The sequence below is a fragment of the Dendropsophus ebraccatus genome, chromosome 4, assembly GCF_027789765.1.
Source record: "Dendropsophus ebraccatus isolate aDenEbr1 chromosome 4, aDenEbr1.pat, whole genome shotgun sequence".
NCBI lineage: Eukaryota > Metazoa > Chordata > Amphibia > Anura > Hylidae > Dendropsophus > Dendropsophus ebraccatus.
In genome coordinates, this window is record NC_091457.1 from 3,122,385 (window position 1) to 3,133,545 (window position 11,161).

Here is an 11,161-nt window from a genome sequence, read left to right on the forward strand (position 1 = left end):
ACCCCTCATCGCCCACAGCGCACGCACCTCATCGCCCACAGCGCACGCACCTCATCGCCCACAGCGCACGCACCGCATCGCCCACAGCGCACGCACCGCATCGCCCACAGCGCACGCACCTCATCGCCCACAGCGCACGCACCTCATCGCACGCACCTCATCGTCCACAGCGCACGCACCTCATCGTCCACAGCGCACGCACCTCATCGTCCACAGCGCACGCACCTCAATCGTCACAGCGCACGCACCTCATTCGTCCACAGCGCACGCACCTCATCGTCCCACAGCGCACGCACCTCATCGTCCACAGCGCACGCACCTCATCGTCCACAGCGCACGCACCTCATCGTCCACAGCGCACGCACCTCATCGTCCACAGCGCACGCACCTCATCGTCCACAGCGCACGCACCTCATCGTCCACAGCGCACGCACCTCATCGTCCACAGCGCGCGCACCTCATCGTCCACAGCGCGCGCACCTCATCGTCCACAGCGCGCGCACCTCATCGTCCACAGCGCACGCACCTCATCGTCCACAGCGCACGCACCTCATCGTCCACAGGGCTGCAGAGAGGGGCCTCATACTATAGGGGGTGCACAAAGAGCTCTGATACTATATAGGGACATTATTACTATATGGGGGCTGCAGAGAGGGGCCTCATACTATAGGGGGTGCACAGAGAGCTCTGATACTATATAGGGACATTATTACTATATGGGGGCTGCAGAGAGGGGCCTCATACTATAGGGGGTGCACAAAGAGCTCTGATACTATATAGGGACATTATTACTATATGGGGGCTGCAGAGAGGGGCCTCATACTATCGGGGGTGCACAAAGAGCTCTGATACTATATAGGGACATTATTACTATATGGGGGCTGCAGAGAGGGGCCTCATACTATAGGGGGTGCACAGAGAGCTCTGATACTATATAAGGGTATAGAGCATACCTAACTATTATGCAGGGACACAAAGGGGCTTTAAGCTATATGGGGGCACAGGTCCTGCACAAAGGTCAGTTTGCACACAGGGTGCCATCTACCCTAAGGCTGTGATGGATATATATATACATATATATTATATAATAAAGCGATAAGGCAGCATTCCAGGAATAGTTAATAATAAAATGAATTTATTCACCCATAATGTGCGGTACAACGTTTCAGTTTCTCGATGAAACCTTTTTCAAGCAACACGTATGTACAAGTTGTACCGCACATTATTTGTTGTACCGCACTTTATTATTTACTATTCCTGGAGTGCCGCCTTATCGCTTTATATTTTGGATCTTTGTGGAGCCTGGGTCTGACTCCTGAAGGCTGTGCACCCACTAGAGCTCATTGCCGCACAGTGCCCTCTACACATACCTTATTTTTATTTATATACACATACATATATTATATATATATAAAACCGAGGCACTTGCCTCGGCACCAGGTTACAGCCACTAGATGGCAGCACAAGGCTAAATCTGGGGAGAGGTCCTAGTGAAACCAACAAATCTGCTGCTCACCCGTTAACGGCGGACACCAGTGACATCATGGGCGGCCGATAAGACGCCAAACCCCTCACCCTTCAGGGTCATCTCCTAGTGCTGACATCGCAGATGCCGGCCAGGACACAGGGGGCGCCCAAGAGCAAGTCACACATCTAACCCCAGGAGCTGACACCCACCAGAGACCTCCTCCACCCCGGACAAGGCAAACACCAGAGGCCAGCATGCATGCCATCAGGTGGATAACGTCCACCCCACAAACGTTCCAATCTCACAGTCCAGAGCGCATCATGGAAAAAGCTTTATCACATTTCTTGCCTGGTGTTTCCATATTAATGGTGGGAACGGTGGCGGCCACAGGGTCCGGACACGGGGGGCCAAGAGGTTACAGCAGCCACTGCATTACTATTCCTGAGACAGGAGCCGCTAATAGTGACATCACTACTCTCCAGACAGACCACAATGACATCACTACTCTCCAGACAGACCACAATGACATCACTACTCTCCAGACAGACCACAATGACATCACTACTCTCCAGACAGACCACAATGACATCACTACTCTCCAGACAGACCACAATGACATCACTACTCTCCAGACAGACCACAATGACATCACTACTCTCCAGACAGACCACGGTGACATCACTACTGAATACAATGACATCACTACTCTCCAGACAGACCACAATGACATCACTACTCTCCAGACAGACCACGGTGACATCACTACTCTCCAGACAGAACACAATGACATCACTACTCTCCAGACAGAACACAATGACATCACTACTCTCCAGACAGACCACAGTGACATCACTACTCTCCAGACAGACCACGGTGACATCACTACTCTCCAGACAGACCACAATGACATCACTACTCTCCAGACAGACCACAATGACATCACTACTCTCCAGACAGAACACAATGACATCACTACTCTCCAGACAGACCACGGTGACATCACTACTGAATACAATGACATCACTACTCTCCAGTTGGGGGATTGGGCCAGTGACATCACTACTTGCACGTCCCTGATGTTACACAATGTAGAGGTGTGGTTGCCCCCCATGTTCTCAGCACCATCGGGGTGACAGTCGTCTATGTGAGCGCCACAGTCAGACACAGGTTTTACCATGGAAACTTGACACGACAGGAGTTAAACAATGAGAGTGGCGCCATAGCAACACGGAAGAAAACTAGGGGGAAGCCTGGAGTACGGGGAAGGAACGCGGCTGCAAGCGAGCGAAGGAAGACACATCCTACACCCCGAAAACCCCAGCACCCCAAAATATCATCCCCCCACCACCCGGATAATCTTCAGTAATATGAGACAGCCCCGACACCCCGAAAAATCATCCCCCCAGCACCCGCATAATTTATAGGAATATGAGAAAGCCCCCGACACCCCGAAATATCATCCCCGAGCACCCGGATAATCTATAGTAATATGAGACAGCCCCCCAGCACCCAGATAATCCATAGTAATGACAGAGCCCCCGACACCCCAAAATTTCATCCCCCCGAGCACCCGGATAATCTACAGTAATATGAGACAGCCCCCCCCCCCGACACCCCAAAATATCATCCCCCCTGAGCACCCGGATAATCTATAGGAATATGAGACAGCCCCCCTGATACCCCGAAATATCATCCCCCCCAGCACCCGGATAATCTATAGTAATATAAGACATCCCTTGAAACCCCGAAATATCATCTCCCAACACCCCGGAAATCTATAGTAATATGAGACAGCCCCCGACACCCCGAAATATCATCCCCCGAGCACCCGGTTAATCTATGTTAATATGAGAGGCCCCGACACCCTGAAATATCATCCCCAGAGCACCTGGAAAATCTATAGTAATATGAGACAGCCCCCCAACACCCCAAAATATCATCCCCCGAGCACCGGGATAATCTATAGTAATATGAGACAGCCCCCCAACACCCCAAAATATCATCCCCAGAGCACCCGTATAATCTATAGTAATATGAGACAGCCCCCAACACCCCAAAATATCCCCTGAGCACCCGGATAATCTATAGTAATATGAGACAGCCCCCAACACCCCAAAATATCCCCTGAGCACCTGGATAATCTATAGTAATATGAGACAGCCCCCGACACCCCGAAATATCATCCCCCGAGCACCCGGATAATCTATAGTAATATGAGACAGCCCCCAACACCCCGAAATATCATCCACAGAGCACCCTGATAATCTATAGTAATATGAGACAGCCCCCAACACCCCAAAATATCATCCCCCCCAGCACCCGGATAATCTATAGTAATATAAGACATCCCTTGAAACCCCGAAATATCATCTCCCAACACCCCGGAAATCTATAGTAATATGAGAGGCCCCGACACCCCGAAATATCATCCCCCGAGCACCCGGTTAATCTATGTTAATATGAGAGGCCCCGACACCCTGAAATATCATCCCCAGAGCACCTGGAAAATCTATAGTAATATGAGACAGCCCCCCAACACCCCAAAATATCATCCCCCGAGCACCGGGATAATCTATAGTAATATGAGACAGCCCCCCAACACCCCAAAATATCATCCCCAGAGCACCCGTATAATCTATAGTAATATGAGACAGCCCCCAACACCCCAAAATATCCCCTGAGCACCCGGATAATCTATAGTAATATGAGACAGCCCCCGACACCCCGAAATATCATCCCCCGAGCACCCGGATAATCTATAGTAATATGAGACAGCCCCCAACACCCCGAAATATCATCCACAGAGCACCCTGATAATCTATAGTAATATGAGACAGCCCCCGACACCCCGAAATATCATCCCCCGAGCACCCTGATAATCTATAGTAATATGAGACAGCCCCTGACACCCTGAAATATCATCCCCCGAGCACCCTGATAATCTATAGTAATATGAGACAGCCCCCGACACCCCGAAATATCCCCTGAGCACCCAGATAATCTATAGTAATTCGAGAGGCCCCGACACCCCGAAATATCATCAACAGAGCACCTGGATAATCTATAGTAATATGAGACAGCACCCAACACCCCAAAATATCATCCCCCCAGCACCCGGATAATCTACAGTAATATGAGACAGCCCCCCGCCCCCCCCCCCCCCCCCCCGAAATATCATCCCTCGAGCACCCTGTTAATCTATAGTAATACGAGACAGCCCCCGACACCCCGAAATATCATCCCCAGAGCACCGGGATAATCTATAGTAATATGAGACAGCCGCCTCCCCCTACACCCCAAAATATCATCCCCCAAGCACTGGGATAATCTATAGTAATATGAGACAGCCCCCAACACCCCAAAATATCATCCCCAGAGCACCCTGATAATCTATAGTAATATGAGACAGCCCCCGACACCCCAAAATATCATCCCCAGAGCACTCGGATAATCTATAGTAATATGAGACAGCCGCCCCCCCCTACACCCCGAAATATCCCCAGAGCACCCGGATAATCTATAGTAATATGAGACAGCCGCCCCCCCCCCTACACCCCGAAATATCCCTAGAGCACCCGGATAATCTATAGTAATATGAGACAGCCCCCCCCCCCCCCCCGACACCCCAAAATATCATCCCCAGAGCACCTGGATAATCTATAGTAATATGAGACAGCCCCCGACACCCCAAAATAACATCCCCAGAGCACCTGGATAATCTATAGTAATATGAGACAGCCCCCGACACCCCAAAATATCATCCCCAGAGCACCTGGATAATCTATAGTAATATGAGACAGCCCCCGACACCCCGAAATAACATCCCCCGAGCACCCGGATAATCTATAGTACTATAAGACAGCCCCCGACACCCCAAAATATCACCCTCCGAGCACCCGGATAATCTATAAAATTATGACACCCCAAAATATCACGCCCAACACCCCGGAAATCTATAGAAGTATGGCAAAGCCCCCCGACACCCTGAAAATCTATAGCAGTATGACACCGCCCCCCGGAAATCTATAGTAGTATGACACAGCCCCCCGACACCCAGGAAATCAAAAGTAGTATGACACAGCCCCCCGACACCCAGGGTATCTATAGCAGTATGACAGCCCCCCGACACCCAGGAAATCTATAGTAGTATGACAGCCCCCCGACACCCAGGAAATCTATAGTAGTATGACAGCCCCCCGACTCCCAGGAAATCTATAGTAGTATGACAGCCCCCCGACACCCAGGAAATCTATAGTAGTATGACAGCCCCCCGACACCCCGGAAATCTATAGTAGTATGACAGCCCCCCGACACCCAGGAAATCCATAGTAGTATGACAGCCCCCCGACACCCCGGAAATCTATAGCAGTATGACAGCCCCCCGACACCCAGGAAATCTATAGTAGTATGACAGCCCCCCGACACCCAGGAAATCCATAGTAGTATGACAGCCCTCCGACACCCCGGAAATCTATAGTAGTATGACAGCCCCCCGACACCCAGGAAATCTATAGCAGTATGACAGCCCCCCGACACCCCGGAAATCTATAGCAGTATGACAGCCCCCCGACACCCAGGAAATCTATAGCAGTATGACAGCCCCCCGACACCCAGGAAATCTATAGTAGTATGACAGCCCCCCGACACCCCGGAAATCTATAGTAGTATGACAGCCCCCCGACACCCCGGAAATCTATAGTAGTATGACAGCCCCCCGACACCCAGGAAATCTATAGTAGTATGACAGCCCCCCGACACCCAGGAAATCTATAGTAGTTATGACAGCCCCCCGACACCCAGGAAATCTATAGTAGTATGACAGCCCCCCGACACGCAGGAAATCTATAGCAGTATGACAGCCCCCCGACACCCAGGAAATCTATAGTAGTATGACAGCCCCCCTACACCCCGTAAATCTATAGTAGTATGACAGCCCCCCGACACCCAGGAAATCCATAGTAGTATGACAGCCCCCCGACACCCAGGAAATCCATAGTAGTATGACAGCCCCCCGACACCCAGGAAATCTATAGTATGACAGCCCCCCGACACCCCGGAAATCTATAGTAGTATGACAGCCCCCCGACACCCCAAAATATCACGCCCAACACCCCGGAAATCTATAGTAATACTCGGGGTCCCCGGAGTACACAGCAGATTCTATCGCCTCCCTGTATGTAATGATATTTAAAATCGTGTAAAGATCCCAAGGGGGGGGCACAAGATAAAGTGGGGCTCCGCTGCTAGCAGGAAGGGTTAATGTGAAACAGGGGGCGGGACCAGGACTGTTTACATCTAGGTTCTTAAAGCGGTACACACAGATGCGGCCATGTTGGATCTTGCAGGTGACTGACACAGAGCAGATCTCTCCCAGACAAACACGCTAGCCGGCCAGCGACGGCCATGTAAGGTAATAAGCTGCACGCCACACTGGAATCCGCTCACCCCCGGCTGCTGACGGCGGCCATAACACTGCCAACGGCCACAACACCCAGAGTACCCAGACAGCATTCATCCCGCAGGACAGAAGCCACGAGATCCAAACTACAAGAGAATAGAAACCTTCACAGGAAAAAACACCCCTGCACAGGACCCCAAAGCTTAAGCACCCCTTCACATCAATGCAGAAACACCTACTAGACAGAATGTACACAACTAAAGACCTACTAGACAGAACATGCAGAATTAAACACCCACTAAACAGAACGTAAAGCACTTAACACCTACTATAAAGAACGTACAGAACTAAAAACCTATCAGAGGAAACATGCAGAACCAAACTTCTACTAGACAGAACATTAAAAACCTACTAGACAGAACATTAAAAACCTACTAGACAGAACATACAAAAAAAAAAACACAGTTCTGTCTCGTTCTTCTACCTGGAAGCCACCTAAATCTCTCTGCGTTACGTTTCGGCAGATTCGCCCCCTCCCCCCACAGGCCAGTGGGGTGACAAATTACTGAGGACTTAATTTCAGACGGAAATGGCGAGCAGAGAAGCTGGTGGAGGCGGGAAGCTCTGTTATTAAGGGATTCACCTAATTATACAGGGAATTGAGCGACGCTATAATTTACTGGTGCAGGAGGTCACCGGAGATCCAGCTGGCACCGGGACGGCAGCTGGGACAATGGCCAAGTCCGCACTGAGGCATGAAGCGTCCCGAGCCGGATCAGTGGGTCCACAAGAAGCCGCCACACTTCAAGTATTTATAGTCCATGGCCTGTCAGATAAGTGACCCGAGGAAGAGGCGGCTGCAAACCGAGGAGAAGACAAAAGGGATCAACACCACAACATAGCAAAACAGCTACATACAGCAACAAGAGTGTAATAAACCCCTCGTATAACTACTATAATACTGCCCCCTGTATACAGGAATATAACTACTATAATACTGCTCCTATATACAGGAATATAACTACTATAATACTGCTCCTATATACAGGGATATACTACTATAATACTGCCTCCTATATACAGGAATATACTACTATAATACTGCTCCTATATACAGGGATATACTACTATAATACTGCTCCTATATACAGGAATATAACTACTATAATACTGCTCCTATATACAGGGATATAACTACTATAATACTGCCCCCTATATACAGGGATATAACTACTATAATACTGCTCCTATATACAGGAATATAACTACTATAATACTGCTCCTATATACAAGAATATACTACTATAATACTGCTCCTATATACAGGGATATAACTACTATAATACTGCCCCCTATATACAGGAATATAACTACTATAATACTGCTCCTATATACAGGAATATAACTACTATAATACTGCCCCTATATACAGGAATATAACTACTATAATACTGCTCCTATATACAGGAATATAACTACTATAATACTGCCCCCTGTATACAGGAATATAACTACTATAATACTGCTCCTATATACAGGAATATAACTACTATAATACTGCTCCTATATACAGGAATATAACTACTATAATACTGCCCCCTGTATACAGGAATATAACTACTATAATACTGCTCCTATATACAGGGATATAACTACTATAATACTGCTCCTATATACAGGAATATAACTACTATAATACTGCTCCTATATACAGGAATATAACTACTATAATACTGCTCCTATATACAGGAATATACTACTATAATACTGATCCTATATACAGGAATATACTACTATAATACTGCCCCCATATATACAGGGATATAACTACTATAATACTGCCCCCTATATACAGGATTATACTACTATAATACTGCTCCTATATACAGGGATATAACTACTATAATACTGCCCCTATATACAGGAATATACTACTATAATACTGCCCCCTATATACTGGGATATACTACTATAATACTGCCCCCTATATACAGGGATATACTACTATAATACTGCTCCTATATACAGGAATATACTACTATAATACTGCTCCTATATACAGAAATATAACTACTATAATACTGCTCCTATATACAGGAATATAACTACTATAATACTGCTCCTATATACAGGAATATACTACTATAATACTGCTCCTATATACAGGAATATACTACTATAATACTGCTCCTATATACAGGGATATAACTACTATAATACTGCTCCTATATACAGGAATATAACTACTATAATACTGCTCCCTATATACAGGAATATACTACTATAATACTGCCCCCTATATACAGGGATATAACTACTATAATACTTCTCCTATATACAGGAATATAACTACTATAATACTGCTCCTATATACAGGAATATAACTACTATAATACTGCCCCCTATATACAGGGATATAACTACTATAATACTGCTCCTATATACAGGAATATACCTACTATAATACTGCTCCTATATATAGGAATATACTACTATAATACTGCTCCTATATACAGGAATATAACTACTATAATACTGCCCCTATATACAGGAATATACCTACTATAATACTGCTCCTATATACAGGGATATAACTACTATAATACTGCTCCTATATACAGGAATATACTACTATAATACTGCTCCTATATACAGGAATATACTACTATAATACTGCTCCTATATACAGGAATATAACTACTATAATACTGCCCCCTATATACAGGAATATAACTACTATAATACTGCTCCTATATACAGGAATATACTACTATAATACTGCTCCTATATACAGGAATATAACTACTATAATACTGCTCCTATATACAGGGATATAACTACTATAATACTGCTCCTATATACAGGAATATACTACTATAATACTGCTCCTATATACAGGAATATAACTACTATAATACTGCTCCTATATACAGGAATATATCTACTATAATACTGCCCCCTATATACAGGGATATACTACTAGAATACTGCTCCTATATACAGGAATATACTACTATAATACTGCTCCTATATACAGGAATATAACTACTATAATACTGCTCCTATATACAGGGATATAACTACTATAATACTGCCTTCTATATACAGGAATATAACTACTGTAATACTGCTCCTATATACAGGGATATAACTACTATAATACTGCTCCTATATACAGGAATATACTACTATAATACAGCTCCTATATACAGGAATATACTACTATAATACTGCTCCTATATACAGGGATATAACTACTATAATACTGCTCCTATATACAGGAATATACTACTATAATACTGCTCCTATATACAGGGATATACTACTATAATACTGCTCCTATATACAGGAATATAACTACTATAATACTGCTCCTATATACAAGAATATAACTACTATAATACTGCCCCCTATATACAGGAATATACTACTATAATACTGCTCCTATATACAGGAATATACTACTATAATACAGCTCCTATATACAGGAATATACTACTATAATACTGCTCCTATATACAGGGATATAACTACTATAATACTGCTCCTATATACAGGAATATACTACTATAATACTGCTCCTATATACAGGGATATACTACTATAATACTGCTCCTATATACAGGAATATAACTACTATAATACTGCTCCTATATACAGGGATATAACTACTATAATACTGCTCCTATATACAGGAATATACTACTATAATACAGCTCCTATATACAGGAATATACTACTATAATACTGCTCCTATATACAGGAATATACTACTATAATACAGCTCCTATATACAGGAATATACTACTATAATACTGCTCCTATATACAGGGATATAACTACTATAATACTGCTCCTATATACAGGAATATACTACTATAATACTGCTCCTATATACAGGGATATACTACTATAATACTGCTCCTATATACAGGAATATAACTACTATAATACTGCTCCTATATACAAGAATATAACTACTATAATACTGCCCCCTATATACAGGAATATACTACTATAATACTGCCCCCTATATACAGGAATATAACTACTATAATACTGCCCCCTATATACAGGAATATAACTACTATAATACTGCTCCTATATACAGGAATATAACTACTATAATACTGCCCCTATATACAGGAATATACTACTATAATACTGCTCCTATATACTGGAATATAACTACTATAATACTGCTCCTATATACAGGGATATAACTACTATAATACTGCTCCTATATACAGGAATATACTACTATAATACTGCTCCTATATACAGGAATATACTAC